Here is a 9,259-nt window from a genome sequence, read left to right on the forward strand (position 1 = left end):
GAGGTGCAAATAAAATATTTATTTTATTGTACTCATAGAGGAACTGAAGATAGTAGGTATGAAATCCGAAACCAATGATTATAACGGAAAGGACATCCTAAAATCTACTTGTTTTCCAAATAATTCCCCAATTTACTCGAAATGAATAATCGTTAGGGGTAACAAACTAAAGTTTTCCTTCAACCTTTAGGGTAGAGAGCTATGTTGATTGATTCGATTTGGAAGACAAAGACGCGACAAATAAAAAATGGTCTTTCTCTTTTATTAACATTATTTTTATTATTATTATTTTTATTGTAATTTTTATTGTACTTTCGTCTTATACATGAAATCTGCTACGATTTTCTTCTAATAAATCATTTCGTATTCTTATTATTTTATCAAATATGTTAAATATATGCAAACCTATGCATCAAAAATAGAAATTAATTACAAAATAAGGTATTGTAGTTCAGAGTTTAACAAAAATATTAGTTGTAAAGCTTACACTGGAAATGCTTACATTTTTTTTAAAAAAGCACACCATAAAGGAATTTCTTGTCAACGATGGTGAAAATTTGATTGAATGTTTCAATTGAAACATGCAACATGCAATATATAAGTGTTGATATACAATATCTTAATTTATTTAAGCAAAACTCATTAAAAAATCGATATAGGTTTTAAAGAAATGAAGTCTTGTAACATTGAAATGGGTTCTTTCTACTCTAAAATGAGATACGTTTCACAATCTGCAAAATGCCTTAGAACTAAGCATGACCTGTTCATTCATATCTTCTGTTATTAGAATTTTCCTATGGTAATCTTCAAAAAGAGGGACGAAAGATACCAGAGGGACAGTCAAACTCATAGATCGAAAACAAACTGACACCGCTATGGCCAAAAATAAAAAGACAAACAGACAAATAATAGTACAGATGACATAACATAGAAAACTAAAGACTAAGCAACACGAACCCCACCAAAAACTAGGGGTGATCTCAGGTGCTCCAGAAGGGTAAGCAGATCCTGCTCCACATGTGGCACCCGTCGCGTTGCTTATGTTATTACAAATCCGGTAAATAGTCTAATTCGGTAGGTCACATTCGTGAAAAGGGAAGGGTATTTTAGTTACGACATAAGGAACATTTCCGATATCATCTGTGAAACGGTTATTCCCTAACGGTCAACCAACTCGTAATGGCGTCCGTAAAATTTACGAAGGGATGATTTCAACTTCAATTCTCATATCAAGATACCATAAAAAAAACCAAGCAAGTCTTTAAGCATCTTCATTCGTTGCTGCTCTTCTGTGTCTTCCTCCACGTTCGTAACCTCCAGTACATAACATAAATGTAAGAACGGTTCCAATAACTGTGTACAATATGGCTGCAATACACATCATCCCAAAAGAAAAGCTAAGACGATGAGTGATATTGAAGCGGTTTATCTGGAACATGTCTGAATCATTGTAAATTCCAAAACCAAACACAGCCACGGATATCATAAGAAATCCTCCTGAAAAAATATATTAAATTAAACATACTCAGAAGTGTTAAATTAAAACATTTCCTTTGCCAGACCATTTAATTCTTAACGCTACAGGAGGAACCACTTATTTTGTGAATCTCTGTCCAACCCCTGCTTCAGTAGGTGAGATAAAGTCCCTATAGAAATTCCGTTCTAATTTTTAACTGGGAGATAAAAAAAAGAAAGTTGTCTGCTGGTAGCCATAAATACATGTATATATGTAGATATCAGATAGTCAAATCAAATAAAAGTAATACGGACCTCATATATATCTTTTCTGATTTACAAGGATTAGTTTATTAGTTTGAATAAAATGTTTTCTTCGGTTTTGTTCTTCTAGTGTCCTGAAAAATAAAAACTACTTGTAATATATAAATCAGACAAAACCAAGTGGGTAATAAAAAATCGTGAACAAGGCATAAAATATATCTCAACAAGATAATGACCAAATGTTTACCCAAGGTACTGTTGTTTTCAAATCATTATATTTTTAGACAATTTGATGCAACACTTTTAACTCTTATCTGACATAGGTGTTTCTTTGAAAAAATAGGGTTTGATATTTAAGAGCTCACATCACTAAGTACGCTGTATCCACAGCATATTGTCGCTTGTTACATTTTTGGTACTTCTTGTTAATATCAAAAATACATACCAGTCACAAAGCATCCGATTACAGTGAAACCTTGACATAGACTGGTTCCTGTTTCTCTACATATAAACCAGAGCAGCATAATTGTTACCAAAGCACCACTAATAAACCCTACAGCTGCAAATACCCGTGTTGCTATCCAGTAAGCTACAAATGACAAAATATATTATTTCCTGTTTGATCATGTACCTAGCTTTGACTTTTACTTATGATTATAATTTTGAAATCTTTAGCATGACAGCACACCTGGTATTACTATGTAGTTCAGACAGTATTATAGATACAATGGATAAGTGTTGATTCCTGAAAAAGTGAACCAACGCTTATCCATTGTGTCTCTAACTGAAACTATTGTTCTGATGTCTTTTCAAAATTACAGCCTTTTCTTAATTAGAAGATATTGTAAGTGAGTTTCAATTACCATGTAATCATGTTCAACGATGCATTAATAAATCAAAGTTCACAATTAATCAGTTAGAGAAATACAAATATAACATAACATGTCCTTCTTTAAATTTGTGCACGTATGTTCACTACTAAAAAGTAAAATAATAAAAATACCAAACTCCGAGGAAAATTCAAAACGGAAAGTCCGTAATCAAATGGCAAAATCAAAAGCTCAAACACATCAAACGAATGGATAACAACTGTCATATTCCTGACTTGGTACAGGCGTTTTCTTATGTAGAAAATGGGGGATTAAATCTGGTTTTATAGCTAGCTAAACCTCTCACTTGTATGACAGTCGCATAAAATTCCTGTATTTGTAGTTCAATCAGTAAGTTATTTTTTTATATAAATGATATTCTAATCTCTCATCTGTAGAATAGAAAATTTTACGCCAAAAAAGATTTCACTAAATTCCGTTGCTGATGTATGAAATAAAATAACAAATGGATTAAATCCCAGTAAAATAGATGACATTACATGCAAAATACTAAGACATTTCTTCTCTATAGAAAAAACCTACAGGGTCATGATCAGAAAGTTTTCAAAACAATAAAGAATGTATATAGCAAAAGGAATAATACATAATGACGTGTTACAATTTTACATATATTGTTAAAAAAAACACTTTATTTTATAAGAGGAGTGTACTCAAGTTTTTACATGATCTTTCATCTCCAAGGATGATTGTGGTTAAATTTGGTTCCAATTTGCCTCGTAATTTCAGAGAAGTATTTTTTTAATGGTTGAAGGGCGGTAAAAAATAAAAACAACATGTTATAAATTTTATGCATCCGAAGCGCTTTTCTGGATTTACCTTCATCAGGAACGCTCAAAGCCAAATATTTGAAAGCCAAGGATGTACAAGAACCGAAACAGTTGAAGAGCTATATTACCAAAAAGGACCCAAAGAAATTGGTAAGTGTTAGCAATAGCTCACAGTGGCCGTTTGGTAAGGTAAGCTTAAAATAAATGAGCATAAGATTGTTTAATATGCTTTATTGTAACCAAAATTTTTGTAAGGATTAGGGCTAAAATAAACAACTAGGTACTGTAAAATGTGGAAATTTCGTGAGTGGCTTATTTTTGCTTATTTGGAATCCATAAAATCTAGAATATTCCACTTGTATAAATTTGATCTCAAGTGAAGATCAGAATAAGGTATAAGAAAACTTCAAATTAAAACCTCAGAAACAGGTTTGGTCCTAGAAATTATCATATTTAAATACTGCGAAAATAAAGCACTATATATTATCTCTTGAATCTATAAAGAGATGGATACTTTAACAGATAGAAGTTTGAAGAAGCATGACATGAATTACATGGCTTATTTGAATTTTAATATGTAGATGTACATTCGTTAATTATGACTAAATCTAAAAGAATCAAGATTTATATCCTTATATGTAAAAGCATGTGTTGTGTGACATGTTTCTTTTAAATAAATTGATTGGCTCCAAAAAAACATTTTTGAAGGGAAGTAAATAATTTAGTATATTTCCGTTAAGGAAGTATGGGAGTATAAACGAAAAATTATAGATTATCTCATACTTTGTCCAAATGTAGTACTAGTATATATCGTGAAATGTTCAAAAATGTAATAATAATAAGAGATCACTGAGACTATTTTCAAGCTACAGCTTGTGGAAGAAAAACACATTTTGTATGGATTATACAGAAAAAGGGTATTATTATGTGGAAAAAGGGTAAAAACCCAAAAATAAGAGCATTTTGAATTGATATATTTATAGATTATCGATGATTTTTCAAACGAGAGGATGTTTCTCATCTACACTCTCATCGAAGGGCAACAGCCCCGAGATGAGATGTGGCCGAGAAACATCCTCGAGTTTTAAAGACCATTGATAATCTGTTTATCGCTGTTTTGCCTATGACGTCGTTGATGTTTACATTGACAACGTCACGTGTGTCCTTAGTTTCTGACAATTATTTTCTATCTCAAGCGAGTAGCATGATATGAAAAATTATCACAAAAAACGATCAAAGGAAAAATACACAAAAAGCGATAAACTGATATATAAGACGATAGCTTTGATAAAATGTTTTCAGAATATATAAAGAAAAAATGGGGTCATCGTAAGTTTTTTCCTGCTATAACATAAAACCCTCAATACGCTAAAAAAATTAGATCCAGCAAATATATTTTATCTTTTTAAACATAGTAATCATAAGAAAAAAATCACATAAAGTTGTTTATCTAAATATTGAAAATGTTTAATTGTAAAGTGCATTCCTGCATCAAAATCTGCTGACTTGATTGAAATTCCAGACCACTTGTGATCAGCTATTTTACAATCCAAGAGGATGGAAGACTCCCATGCATACTACCGTAATATCAGAGAAAAAATATACGACATTTACTTTCAACATAAAAATTATTGATTTGTATAAGAGAGGCGAAAGATACAAAAAAGACATTTAAACTCGCAAATCGAAAACAAACTGACAACGCCATTACAAAAAAAAAAAAGAGAAAAACGACCAAAAGACAAAGACCAGTAAACACAACACAACATAGAACACTAAGGACTGAGCAATACGAACCCCACCAAAAATCGGGGGGATCTCGGGGTAAGCAGATCCTGCTCCACACCCGTCGTGATGCTCATTCAAGTACAAACCCGGTGATAAGGTAGCACTCCACAGTTAAATAATAAAATTAAAATTGAACCACAAAATGTTTAATCATCTTCTATTCCTGGCTTTCTTATACATTAAGCCAACTGTTTGTGTCATACATGTGCATATGTATGTAATCAGTATCTTCCAAAGATTTGATTTTCAAAAGTTAAAATGGTAAAAAATAATTCATTTTTTGTGTATCTATGACAACATTCTGCATTTATTTACCATAAAATATTGCAAAAAGGGGCATGAAAATGTCACATATTCCCCCAAAATTTGGTTTAAACTAGAATTTAAAAGCCTTTGAGTGATACCTTTTCTGAAACTGTTGATATTAATCTACAAAATGATCAAATAAAAAATGGGTGTCTTTCGCCTCATTTTTACGTAAAAAATAATCACAAAGTTCGTGCGACAAAAAGTTGGAAAAAAACATTACAATAATTGCCGGACCGTGTTTGTTATGGTTATGAAAATACGGAGTCATACAGAAAACAGTCCATGATACATACATTACACAATTTTGATGTTCCTATTAACACTCTATGAAGATTATATTAATCTTCAGCTATCCAAAAATAAATTTTATTGCACACTAGCTCTCATATTTGAAAAATCAACAGGGGCCAAAATGCTAAACTATACATCTAATTGTGGAGTGCTACCTAAGTCTAATTCGGTAGGTCATATTCGAAGAAAAGAGGACGGAATGGTGGTTACGAAAATTGGAACATATCCTTTGTCAGCTATTAAACAGATGTTCCATAATGGTCAACCAACTCGTGATGGCGTCCGTAAAATATTCAAAGAGATGGTTTCAACTTCACTCCTTGAAACTCTTTGTCGGATAGCTTCCTTGTGAGCAGCAACCCTCTATCAAGGAAATCCTGATAGAATATGCAAGCTCTGGAATATCGTATCAACTTGGAGGTATATGCAAGCGCTGCTGGAATGTTGCTACATAGAAATGGAAAGTTTGTTCTCAGCCGATCCTCATTGTCAATTACTAGACGTTAGTCAAGATATGAGACAGACTTAACTGTATCTGTATCCTTCATTTCGAGTTCGATGGGATTGATGCATTAAACCCAAATTTGAATTATTCAGTGAGCGGACATCATCTATATAGCGGAAAATTATGTTAAATTATAATGCTAGCTTCTTTTAATTTTTCCTAAGTCAGCCTCATATGAATAAAGGAACACTTTGGCAAGAAGAAAAGCTCAGTTAGTTTCCATGAGAGTGTCAATTGTTTGTTGAAAAACACGTCCTCCAAACATAAAAAATATGTTGTCAATCAAGAAAACAACCATCTTGCTATCTTTATTCCTCCCTAAGACAATGTAGGTGTATCTATGTTGACCATTTTGTTATAAAACAAAACAGGACCATTTTTTTTCAATTTGTCTTTTAGTTTGGAATGAGAAATACTTGTGTAAAGGATAAAATTGTTGTTAATAATTTAGAATGGGGTTTCGTGGAACACTTCGAAGACCCAGCAATATAACGTTGTTTTGTAAGGACACTTTTGTCATTTAGGTTTCCTATACAGTGAATGAAGATCCAGTTCTTGGTTTCAATTCCAAAGGAACTTAGAACAGACCTATGATTATTCAGGATTCCCTCCTTTGTAAGAGTCGTTGGGGTATGTGTTGAGTTTCCAAGTGAATTGTCAATACCTAATTCCTTTATCAGGCAGTTTATGTAATGTGATTAACACACAAAAACGATGTTATTTGAGGCTATCTGCGGGAAAAACCATATACTTGTCGTGGAGGTAGGACAGGTGCTGAGCAATATTTAGGTCTTTAAAGATCGATATAGCATGTGTTCATAGACTCATTCAGCTTTTAAATTCTAATTTATATCAACGACTTGACAGCTATAACCAATTCGGAAAGAGTATCTAAGTCTTCTCTTTCGTATTTAGCCCATTACCTGGCATAAACCCCGACTAAATCCATAAGAATTTTGCAGTTGTGTTTCCAATTGATGGATTTAGGATCACGATGTTTTAGGCCTTTGGATAACACATGTCGCAGAGAAGTGCTATTGACAATGATCAGGTTACTAGTATTAACGTGGCCAGCCGGATGATATATGAATTGGGAACTAGGACAAGTGCAACCTGGAGGTTTAGACTTGAAATCGTCAATATTGAAATCATGTAACAGGACGTGTTTGTAGTTGAAAATTTTAGTTGGAATTGGTTTGGTACAGGAATAAGACATGATAGGTACAGACTGATCTTTAAAGTAGGGAGGTAATTTCGAGTAAACTGAGTTAAAATGAAGTATCTTGCCCAAGATGATGGCATCGAGACCTTTGTTGGCAAATGAAAGTTTTAGAAACAGGAGTAGAGTTGAAAATGTTCATTACATTCTCCGAGCTACAGGAAAGACTAGATAGAATACCTTTACCATCAATTTTGTCATTGCAACCGTATGTTGTCGAAGATCCCAACTGTCGAATTCAGAAGTCTTTCTTTTGTCTACGGAGAGTGTTGCAAGATAAGAATTGTCAGTCCTGTGGTATATTATTTCGTTGAGGCGAACTTGCATAGAAATAATTGAATGAACAGACGGATTAAAATGCTGGTAAACAATGGCATTTGCATTGTTCTTTATAATGTTATTGTAAAAAAATAAAAATAATTCGTTTTTAATTAGGCCCCGACCTTTCATCTTTTGTGAGAGGGGGAGGGTAAATAAATTGTGTGATTAAAAAAAGTAATCATTTCATGGAGACAAGTAAAAAAATAGTTTGGTTCCAATACAACGTTTGTTTTTTAAAGATTAAAGTTTTTTTTTAAATGTTTGTTCTGAGATACCAAACAGGAGGCCCTTAAAAAATTAAGAGCGAGATAACAAAATTTCATTTAAATTTCAAAGGAATATAGTTTTGAGAGCCAAACTGAGCTTATATAGGAAGATAGAGCAGTTATACAATGTACATATATCATCTCAAACAGATTTATAGAACCTGTTATATTTCATATTATTTTTATAGGTGACATTAAATAATATCCTGTGCAAACAATACCAGTCTGGAATCGTATAATATATATATATATTCTCTACATGAAACATACCTTAGACAGAGCCCCTGCACGAGTTGAATGCATAATTCAATTTCTGACTCCTTAACATCATAACAGAGTAAATGTAAATATTATGTTAGGCTTACCAAAAATCTTCTTTACTTTTTTATATGAATCTTTCTCCCATTGATACTGGTATTTTTTCTCGGATCCGAATTTAGCAATTAATCCTAAATCAATACAACCATTACCTCCGAAGCACCATTGCCAGAGCCCCAGGTAATGATTTGCTTCAAGCAAATCAATTTGCAATTTGCTTGGTTTATAGTAAACCTTGGCAGCATAATATTCAGGTACACTGATAGTCAGCCAGAAAGGTGTGGCAAATCCGAGAATATGAGAAAATGTTGCAACAATTGTTACGACGAAAAGACATTTGTTTAAAAATGTAAGCTTTTTCCAACTTTCAACATGTGCCATGATATAGCACTGAATTGAATTGATGCCGTGAAGTGTATTCGGAAATTCAATTGGCATATTATCTTTTCATTGGACATATTGAGCTTGAAATTTGACCATCGACATTGTTTAGAATGAAGTAGATCAATGACATTTAGAGTTTCCGGATGTGCGATAGATTGCGATCCTTATACATAGGATTTCCTTGTCCTCTTCGTACGCATACAAACGAACTTTTTTCAAACATATAAAATGACACAAAAGAAATTTAAACTATCATAACATGAAAGAAAACGGTCCCGTGGTGTATTAGGAACTACTAATAATTCACCATGAAAGAATTTAAACTTCTTACAACAACCCCATCAAAAAGAGGCGGAAGATATAATTAACTAAAAAAACATATCTTTCAACTACGTGTTCGACGAAAGACACAGAAGTGAAGTCTGTAACATTTAGATTCCGATCCAGTTTGAACCGCTATAAGAGCACTGTTCACATGGATG

At 32.7% G+C, this 9,259-nt stretch overlaps 1 long non-coding RNA gene across 3 annotated transcripts; it reads right to left on the reverse strand.

Moving 5' to 3' along the window:
- Positions 1-610: 610 nt before the first annotated feature.
- On the reverse strand, positions 611-8,777 carry LOC127729354 (uncharacterized). Of its 3 annotated transcripts, XR_007994598.1 has the most exons (4): positions 8,441-8,777; positions 2,165-2,308; positions 1,771-1,853; positions 611-1,497 (listed from the first exon to the last, which is right to left on the reverse strand). It is a non-coding gene; the product is annotated as an uncharacterized LOC127729354 (long non-coding RNA). The 3 variants fall into 3 exon arrangements; XR_007994596.1 differs by lacking the exon at positions 1,771-1,853; XR_007994597.1 differs by lacking the exon at positions 611-1,497 and having other exon boundaries at positions 1,701-1,853.
- Positions 8,778-9,259: the final 482 nt, after the last annotated feature.

Source organism: Mytilus californianus, unplaced genomic scaffold, assembly GCF_021869535.1.
Source record: "Mytilus californianus isolate M0D057914Y unplaced genomic scaffold, xbMytCali1.0.p SCAF_2, whole genome shotgun sequence".
Lineage (NCBI taxonomy): Eukaryota > Metazoa > Mollusca > Bivalvia > Mytilida > Mytilidae > Mytilus > Mytilus californianus.